This window comes from Arachis duranensis, chromosome 1, assembly GCF_000817695.3.
Source record: "Arachis duranensis cultivar V14167 chromosome 1, aradu.V14167.gnm2.J7QH, whole genome shotgun sequence".
Lineage (NCBI taxonomy): Eukaryota > Viridiplantae > Streptophyta > Magnoliopsida > Fabales > Fabaceae > Arachis > Arachis duranensis.
Genome location: NC_029772.3, coordinates 54,034,245 through 54,045,473, shown reverse-complemented (window position 1 = coordinate 54,045,473; position 11,229 = coordinate 54,034,245). Strand labels below are relative to the sequence as shown.

Here is an 11,229-nt window from a genome sequence, read left to right as displayed (position 1 = left end):
GTTGAAATGCATAAAATATAATTCTTTTTAATATACCATTTAAAAAAAAGTAGTATTCAAAAGATGGTTCCAAATATGTCTCTTAACCTAGAAACCCCGAGTTTTTTTTAGATTAGAGATATCTATCTACCAAGCCACTTTATTAAATACAAATTTTACAAAAGATTATTTTTTTCAAATTCTTAAAAATACTTGTAGCACACATTAACAAAAAATAGAAAAATACTTAAAGGTCATCAGAATTTATTAGTTTTGGCTATTACTTTTATCCATTAACCCAATTTTCTTAGCATAGTAATCCAACAACATACTTTTAGTTTACTTTTAAATATTGATGGCTAACTACTAGACAAAAATAATATGGTGAATTCTATGATGTAGAAAGAAAGATTCTTCTACATGTGTATGTTTGTGTTGTCAAAAGGGTAGTGTGACAAGTATTTAGAAAGAGAGTAGTTGAAGAGACAAGATTTGACATGTTACAGGTAAAATATAGTGCATTGTCTTATGTAACATGTGAATGATGTATTGATTAAATAGGCTAATTATATTTATGTTAATTAGTTATTAAAGATAATGTTGGGTCTGGTATGATTTTTTTTTCATTTTTAAATTTTTTAAATGTACACTCTCTCTCCCCATATCAAAAAGAAAATTTTTGAACCAATAAATCTAAGCTAAAGTTAATATAAAAAGAAATCTAAGTAATTTTTCTTCCAACTCATGTTACTTAAAAAAGTAAATTCAATTAATTAGTTTTATTTACATAATAAATATCATCTGAAAAATTAATTTTTACACACAAAAATTTATTAATATTTATTTTAAATTAAATTAATAAATGTATAATATATATTAGAAAAATTATCATCCTTCTTCAACACACTTCTTTCATCTCAAAAAGAAACTAATCATATAGTTTTGTTAAATCTGTTCAGACATACTTTTTTGTTTAATAAAATAACAAATATTAAATATTCACTCAATAACATAGTTTATTCATTGTAAAAAATTAATAATTTAATTATGAATAATAAGTTGCATCTAAAATATTCCAATAATAACTTAAAGTATTTAAATTTTTTTGAAATATCAATTATTAAAAAATTTTTGTTAATATAGTGTTACGTCATTAGATGTAAATATAAAATTATTTTATACTAACACTGCATTAAAATTAAATTTATTTGTAATTCTCCTTTATAACAACAAACAAAGTCTCTTGTTACAATTTTCATTCTTAAAAAAAATCAACTCTCTCAAAATATATATTCTCTCTTTTTACACCATAAAAATGGCAGTATTACAAATGCTGTTTTGACATCAATATTTTTTAAACAATTAAATGTTAATTTTTTATTTTATTAATTAAAAATAATTTAAATATATAAATTATTAATAACAAACTATTTTTATAAGATGTCAAGAATATATAGTGTTTGAATAATATCTTTTTATATAGTGTTTGAATAAAAAAATATTATTCAAACACTATATAAAAAAATATTATTCAAACACTATATATTCTTGAAAAATTTCTGTTTTTAGTATTTGAAATTTTTTTTAATTATTTTTTATAAACAACTGTAAATAGATATTTTAATGCAAACAAATAATAAGATAGCGTCTACATAATACTAAAAAAATAACCATGTTTTCTTTTTTTTTTTTGTGTCTACCATGTTTTTCTATATGCCTGGTATTATACAAATTTTGGGTGGTCATATTTTTAGTGAATTTAATTTTAATGTATTGACAGTATAAAATGTGTTTTACACAGTCATGTAATTATATTTGGTCTTTTTGATGACAATTTACACCATCAAAATAAAAAGTAATTATTTTTGTTAATATAGTGTTACGTCATTAGATGTATATATAAAATTATTTTATACTAACACTGCATTAAAATTAAATTTATTTGTAATTCTCCTTTATAACAACAAACAAAGTCTCTTGTTACAATTTTTATTCTTAAATAATAAGATGTCAAGAATATATAGTGTTTGAATAATATTTTTTTATAAATATCTATATGTACTCAGAACAATATTGACAGATATATTGATATAATATTTAAATTAAATATATATAAGTATTACTGTTAATTTAAATGTATGTAAATACATAAAGTTATATGTTTTTTTGTTCGTTAAAATATGTAAATATATTTTATATTTGTGAAGCTGAATATATCTAAGTCATTAAAAAAGAAAAAAGGTATATATTAAAATAAATAAATATTAATAAATTTTTGTGTGTAAAAATAATATTTTTAAAGAGAGAGAGAGCATACATTCAAAAAGTCCAAAAATAAAAAAATCATACAAAGCCCAATATTATTTTTAATAATTAATTAACATAAATATAATTACTCTGTTTAATCAATACATCATTTACATGTTATATAAGACAAAATGCACTATATTTTACCTGCCACACTACCCTTTTGACAACACAGACATATACATATAAAAAGAATCTTTCTTTCTACATCATAGAATTCACCAAATAATATATTATGCTAATCCTCTCAATACCTTTTCTCAAAAAAATAAACAATACACAATAAATACAAAAGTCAGTATTACTAATAACCTCAACGACATCCACATTAAACATTAACCCATATTTGTTTCCATGAACAAATTTTTAAACACCCAAAACAAAAAATCATTTTTGAAACTTTGAATTGTTTGTACTTTTTAATATGTTGAGTGATATAATGTGAATTTCATATCAATTTTTAATGAAATTAAAAATTATAAAAAAAATATAAATGAATTAATAAACTTGGTATATAATTTTAGAAATAATAATTAATTAAAAAATACTTTTAAAATACCAAAAAAATATCTCTCTAAAATTTATTACTTATTAAACACATGACGTTAAATTCAGTTTCTTGCTCTTTTAAACAATGCTCTAATATTTTGTCAAAAGGAGAGACTGATTCATTAAAATTGAATAGAAAATTAATAAATTAGGGTGTAAATGTTCTCTTTATATTTAGATATTATCAATGCTTAAAAAAATATTTTAACAGAGAAAATGAATAAAAGAAAAAAAGATAATTCACCTAAAAAAAGAGAGGGAACAGTTTTTTTATTTTGTGTATTTTATAATTTCTGTCCTGGTTAACTACCCCTCTTGCCTTTCATAAGTATCGTCCAAGTCTGATAAAATCAATTCTTGTTTCCATTGTAATACTTTCATTTCTTCAAAGCAGAAAAATCAATCCAGCCTCACCATAATTTAGATAATTATAAATCTTAATATAATGGAATTACCTAACATGATGAGCAAAAATATAGATGTCAAAAACTCATTGATGAAACAAAAAATCTTTGTTGAAGAATTATAAAAGAACTACATGATAATAAAAAGAACTCAAAATTGATAACTTATGTCTCAAATTTTGCCTCTATATAAAATCCCTGCAATCCTATAAATTGAGTAAAAGAAAAAAATTTTGAAAGCCTTAGTAGCAGCAGGCCAGCAGCCCCCTATTCCTTGGTGCAACTTTTGTGCTTAATCATAAGTAAACCTTTAGTCATATCCTATCCTCCACAATAAAAAATCACACAAACCACAGTTTAATAAATACTAATAATATGTCAAAATTCCTCCCCAACTAATAATAATCATCAATGACAATAATATTAGTAATGACAGATTGACAATTAAAACAATAAAACTGTCCAATGAAAAAATAAAAAAAGGAACTTAACCCCTAAAAAAAATTACCTTCTGCTCCTATTGCCAATAACCTTAGAGCTAATAGCTTCTCTTGCCTGCATCTTCTTTTTAAATAGTAATAACCCACTAAACCCATCAGAGACATGAGATCAGCAGCAGTTACAAAGGCTTAAAGCAGAACATAACCCCATTTCTATCTTGCAAAATAGACCAACAACATAAAGAAACTACTATTCTAAATCGAGCAAAGATAAAACCATCCTATAATAATCAAAACCACAAAAAGACAAAGCATATGTACCTATTTCATCCACTCCTCAAGTCCATTATATCATTGAATTTCAAATTTTTCTCTCCTGAACTTTTCTTTATTCGACACCCAAGCTTGGCTCCAATACTTTATCTCCTATTTCACGTCTTCTGTATTTAGATTTTTGCTTTGAAACATTTTGCAGTTTCTATGCTTCCAAATACACCATGTGGTTGCAAAGAAGTTCGACACCCACCGCTGCTTATACCTGCTGGTATTGGTGCCGCAATCCATGACTTGAAGCATTCCTTGGCTCGTCATGGCCATGTTCAATGCATACCCATATTATATAGTACATCGCCCCAAAGACTGAATGCTACATCACAACCGAAGAAAAGATGACCTACATTCTCTAGCTCTTTACCACACATTGGACATCCATAGAAGCTGGTAAAATCCCGCACCTACATAATTTGTCTCTGGTATTACAACTTTTCCATCAAAATAAACCAGTTTAATAACTCAAAACACGCAGTGGTGCTAAACCATCCCATTATTTCTTCGTGAACTTGAAATTTTTCAACACCTCCTCACCTGCCATATCTGCATCTTATCTTCATCCCTCTGAAATTCATAAATCAAACGAACATCTGCAAATAACGAATGAACAAAGAAACACTTAGAAATCAAAAGGGTCATTAGAATCTATGACATTACAAATAAAATTGTGTTTTGTAGCAAACACACAAATATATTGGTTATTGAACCTCATTAAACATGCAACAAAACTAAAGTGCAAATCCATCAAAGGATTCTCAAAGATAAGGAGAAATAAGAATAAACTTTTGGCTCAAAAGAAGTTATTGTACAGAATAAGCAAGAGATTCAGTTCTAACTTAATAATGTATTGAATTATTAAAAAGAAAAAAGAAAAAAACACTGCAAGTAGATTCAAAGTAGAAAATCACCAACTAAATAAAAAAAGTGAAGTCCAATACTCTACTACAGCCAAAAATAAGCAACTTTGAAAATAACAAAGAATGAAGTCAATTTTTATGTGGCAACTTAGCTATAAAAAAGTGAATCCAAAGCCCTCAGGTTACATAATTAACTATAAATGACAAATCATCTACATCTTTTAGAACAGGTTTCATTCACAGCCTTCATTGAACCTGTTTCTTTTGCACACGGCGTGATTATATTGACAATTAATAGAAGCAAATTAATTTGTATAGATCAGTGAAGAAAAGAAGCAATGCTAGGTAATAAAATTAATTGAAACAAAAATAGATGTATTTATATATTAAAATATAATTTAACTATAGATCATACCAAGAATGAAGAATTCAACCAATACTAATTCTATACATAGTTTATTCAAAAACTAAAAGGAAAAACAGTTCCATAATAATGAAAAAAAATTGTTAAGAGATATGATTATATTTACAATGGTCCAACTCTTTTCTCAGTCAAACACTTCTACCTACTACACTATTACAGCATGACTTCTTTCTGAAATCTCTCACCCACTATAGGGAACAGAAAGAGAATAAAAAGAAGAAAAAGTAAGACAATGAATTGAAAAACAAAGAAACTATAACGTTAGCTATAACCTAGTAATTATTGATGACTATTTCTGGTATAAAATAGAGTAGTTATTTGCTTGAATATTAGGATTCAACAATATAATCTCGAGATATGATTATTTTAGAAATGTACATTACCTACTCCCATTGACTCACTTACTCTCCTTAACTCACCTACTCTCTTTGACTAAAGCTTATTTATACTTTCTCAACTTTGTGAAGGGGAAAAAGATCTAAATCAAGTACTTCTTGTACAGAAAGATGAAATAAAAGTAATGATTTATATACCTCTACAAAAAATTGTATTTAATTATTTTTTACCAATACTCAGCTTGTCATGATTTTAACTCATTAGAAGATTCCAAACACCATTATTTTATTCAAAAAGCCTCATTATTTTAAGTATTTTAATTTAGCTTCACTACTCATATAATAGTATTATTCTGAAGAACACCTAATATTAGGACCTAAACACATTTTTTAATAAAAAAGAAAAGAAAAGAACTCTGCTATTTATAAGAACAAAAAGTTCAAAATAGAATGTAATAATCAATGTCCCATTTTTCAAGAGGAAAAACTCAAAAATATTAAATAGGTTAAATGTATAAGTAGAAAATATCATCTCAAAGAGATCCAAACAAACTTGATTATCCTCAAACTCCACTTTTGTTCAATCAACACCATGTAATTCATAGTCCTAAACCCGGAGAAGTAAATTGCAATAAAATTAGCACAATAACATAGTGATAGACAACTAGCATGAGCAAACAATAAACTAATTAAGATCATTTATAACTAAACAGCTGTATGAAATTGTACTTCATAGCTTTTAGGGTTTAACTTTTATATCAAATGTTAACCTCATCAACTATCAAGTAAAAGAACACTTGCCCACAGAAAAGACAACCAATTAAGAGAATCCATAACACAACAAAAATTGAAACTCTAAAGGGAAAAACCCTATTCATTCAACCAAATTCAAAATAATTGGATACATTCTCTAAACCAAAGAAAATATTTAAAAGGCATAATTGAGCATAATAATCACATTTAATTTTCATTAGCTCCACAATAGCTTAAAGGTCTTAATCTATTGTAATCTTCTTGACCTATTTCAAAAAAATTGAGAAAAAGCAAGACCCTCCCAAAACAAACTTGATAAACAGTGAACTAACTCACCAGCAAAGTCCCACAAACCCAAATTCATGGTGCTCCCATCCATAATAAGCACTTACCAAGTCGTACAATAGATAATCCTACTTGTGATTATGATTAGTTTATAAATATAAAAGGCTCCTACAATAGTATAGCCTCTGGTACTTCAGCACTGAAGTTCAATGCATACTTGCATAGTTATCTTCGATTTCCTTACACAAAATGGTATTATTATAAAGAAGCTAAATTTTCCTTTTCAAAAAAGCTTCACTTTCATAAACTTAGTTTAAAATTCCAAAATATTCTTCATCTTTTTTTTTAATCAAGAAGCAAAATCTCTTTATTATAAAGACAAAATCTTTAAGCAAAGCAAACCTACAGTCAAACTCACATTTGGAATCTAAACTAAATTTTAACAATTGTACAATTGTGCCCCTAATTTTCTGAATTTCCAACAAACAACATATGATTTACAATTCAAATATAAATTCCAAAATTGCAAATTGGCTACTTACGATTAACAACATTGTCCAATCTTTTGTTTGTTTCTGTTAAAGAGTGCATTAACATCGAATGTAAAAGACATTAGCAGGTTGAAATAGCAATATATGCACAAGATAGACCTACGAGTAACTTGAACCAAATGTGAGAGAAAAAGGTAAAATATGTGAACAATTGAAAGCAACTACCAAAATATAGGTAACAATGCACTTGAATGTTAAGAGTTGCTTTTCATTTATTTGGTTAAGGAACTGACCATGAATTCAGAGAACAATTGGTCATTCTTTAGGAATATGTTCATTAGCCATGAAGCAACTTCAGTTTCACAAGCTGGAATCTCATCCACTGGAATCCGCAAAACATATCACAAGCAACTTCAAAAGCATATATTTTTTACTATTTCGACTCTTTTCTTCATTGCACAAAAGCAACAAACATATCAATGGTGCCCCCTAATTGAATTATATATTGCTTAGTCGTACAGTTAACATGAAACACAAATTTTAGCATGATAGAAGATATATAAACTTAAATGCATATTTAAAAATTTAAATATTTTTTGGAACTGATATGAGTTCATATTATTATCAAACGATGAAGAAAGACTTAATAAGTAAAAAAGATGAGATTTAAGGGGAGAGGGACAACTGGTAATGCATATAATTGGTTCCTTTTGGAAAGAGAGCTAGCCATAAACGATCTTTGACAATCCTTTAGTGTCGAAAGCATATGGTGGAGTATTTACTATCTATCTCCTACAACCACTCCACTGCAGTGAACTCCAGAATATTAAATCCCCAGCCAAAGATAGGTAATTTCAGGATTAATCTTATTTATCATATCCATGGTAGTTCTCATATTAAAATCGGATGAAAAGGTTGACAAAAAAACAGAGGCCAAATACTAAAACAAATTTTATAAGAAAACAACACAATGAGCTAGAAAGAGATGAGAAAACTATGACTCTCACAGTAACGAAATGGAAAATTGAAATTGAAAATTCAGGACAAACAGAATAAAAACCAAAAAAGCAGAGAAAAAACAAAAGAAAGAATTATAAGAAAACAGATCAAAATATATATAGCAACATTTTCTACCAATTTTGACACCCAAAAGAGGTAAATTGAAAGGTAAATTGAATGGATTTTAGGATTTGTTATTTGTGCAACCCAATTCAATAACTTCAATCAGTGTCAATATCATTATAGTGTATAGCAAGATTGGAAATTCTATTATGTGTACTTAAAAATGACTACCATTAATAATAATAATAATAATAATAATAATAATAATAATAATAATAATAATAATAATAATAATAACTAATTTGATTGATACATATAAATTTTAAAGCACAAGAGATCTGTATAGAATTTAAGATTGCTTAAAATTGAATGTTTAAGTCTTTTTTAAATAGTAAATACATTAAAAATAATAAAAAAAGAGTCAAAATTCAGAGCATGTTGCTTAAAATGAGTTTATAGAGTGTGGATATCTTGAATATGATTAGCCTCTGAAGTATTGAGAAAAACTGTACCTAGATTTGAATCTCTGAACTGCTGCCCCAGTGCCCCTGAACCAGCGACCCTCTCTGTTTTCTGCTTATTATCAAAAGCGTGGTATCCAGGACTACCGTCTCCGGCCGTCGCAACGGTAGCTAGGATACCAGAGCTTGATGCCACACCCCCACGTCCCTCTGCCACTGCTGCCTTTGTGGTCCACCTCACTGCAGCCGATCTCATAACTCTCCTCTTTTTCCCCAGAAACGCACTTCCTAGCAGCTGCAGCTACTCCACCAATGTAGGTGTCGATGATCTGCCTCCTTTCAGGGTTCATGATCATCCGAAGATCTTATTATAATGGTAAGAGAATATTATTCATCAAATTCTTCTCATTTTCTGATGATAAATAAATTTTACGGAATATATTCTCTAAGAAGTGAGAAGGAAACCCAATAATTCTTATCGTAACACGCTTAAAATGTTCCTCCTGTTGTTGCACCCTCTTCACTTTATCCTCTTGCTTTTTCTTTTCCATCTAACAGAAAATCGAAAAACAATCTCTATTCATGAAGACGGAGTCCAAAAAAATAATTAAAATTATTCAAAACTACTATAAATTACATAATAGAAAACTAAATTCAACATAATGCCTACAATTTCTAGGATACATGAGAAATCCTAAATCAATCTAAACCCTACTAACTTCCGATATCTAATCGAAGATCTTCACCACCGACATCATCAGTCGGAGAATCAGAAGGAAGAGAGAAATCGAACTTGTAAAGCTAAATATCTTTCAGTCACTCCCACAAATCTCTTCCAAAAATCGGTACTCATCTCTCTAAACCCTAACCTAATAGCACGAGAGAGATATAGCAGAAAAATGTGGCAAATAGTAAAAAATTAAATCAAAAAACACAAAAAGAGAAATGAAAAAAGGAATAAACGAATGAATCAAATCAAAATAGAATGCTCACCAGCCTATGCAGGAGGAACAGGCTTAGAAGCCAACTGAGCTTGCTGCAGCTGCTGAGCCGCCGCAGCTAAACCCTTCTTGAGTGGAGACGCCGCTGCCGCCGCTGCGATTTGCTGTGGGGTCCTCAGAGTCGTCACCTCACAAATGGAAAGGGTTTGCCATCGCCATTTGTAGAAAGCCGGCGCGACATGAAGTTCGACGAAGCAGACCAGAGAGAGAAGTGTCAATGAAGGATTGCACCGGCTGAACCAACCAGCGACGTCGCCGTCGCTAGGCTCTTAGACGACGAATTCGAGTAGCTACGGTTAGGATTTCGGACGGGGATCTTAGCGATTGGTGATCTCAGAACAATGGAGGAAGAAATTGGCGAAGATTGAAGAGACATACGAACTGGAAGGAGGAAAACCGGGTTGAAGAGGTAAGGTTTGGGAGCGAGAGCGCGAGAGAGAAAGAGAGACGACGCAGAGAGTGTGTGTGTAACGAAGTAGTGGCATAAGGCAGAGAGAGAGGGGAAAAAGACAGATAGGTCCCTGACTTTTAAAACTTTTGACAAATACATTTTTGACAAAATTTAAATATAAAAAAGTCTCTGACTTTAACAAACAGATAACAATTTAGTCCTTCCGTCTATTTACCTCTCATACACCAAATAGAACTGGCTGACGTGGCTGAAACGGTGTCCAGGTGTCTGTTACGGTGCCACGCTGGAAAGGGAATAAAGTTCGAAGGACAAATAAGTCATTGACGTCATTTTGCAAATAAAGTTTGAAGGACAAATAGGTCCTTGAGAATTTTTTTTTCATTATGCTTCTATTATGTTTCTATTATGAGAATTTAGTTTATAAAATTATGATTGTATTTTGAAATCTAGTTAACTTGTTGTATTCTTCAATTTAAATTATTTGTATTAAAATTGCAGAAATTGAGCTTGTTCTATTTCCTTTTTTTTTTCTTAAATTGCATTAGTTCAGTTTTTGTGCATTTGTGTATTATATTAAAATTTGTTAAATTGCATTAGTTCAGTTTTCATCATATCAATGGCATTAGTTAGCATCGATTCATTTATGCATCAAGTTAGCATTAGTTTATTTGTGCATCATTCATGTATTAAGTTAGCATTAGTGCATTTGTGTATTATATTAGAACTAGTATTTTTATCCATAATAACATTACGAGAATAAATTTTTTTAATTATAGTTCACTTTGTTCTAACAGTATAAATTATGCATGACACAAAAGATTTATAAAATCAAACTACTTTTACAAAAAAGTCATAAGTTGACAAAGGTTTCTGACTAAGAAGACTAAGATATCTGCAGATAAAAAATTAAATAATAAAATTTTTAGTTATTATTTTTATATAAGAAAGTCTAATTTTTTATTAATAATTAATTTTAACATTCGTTATCTAAAATTTAAAATAATTTAATGTGTATGCTTTTACATTTAAAAATATTTTAATTGTAAAAAAATATCAAATGACATATTTTGATTTGTCAAATTACTAATATAAAATATAATTATATATAGAGTAAAAATAGTAGAGAGAAATATAAAAAT

The 11,229-nt window shown here is 28.4% G+C and overlaps 1 long non-coding RNA gene across 1 annotated transcript; it reads right to left on the bottom strand.

The window, feature by feature from the left end:
• Positions 1-9,154: 9,154 nt before the first annotated feature.
• LOC127741539 (uncharacterized) lies at positions 9,155-10,139 on the bottom strand. Its single transcript, XR_008002692.1, has 3 exons — positions 9,671-10,139; positions 9,397-9,546; positions 9,155-9,228 (listed from the first exon to the last, which is right to left on the bottom strand). It is a non-coding gene; the product is annotated as an uncharacterized LOC127741539 (long non-coding RNA).
• Positions 10,140-11,229: the final 1,090 nt, after the last annotated feature.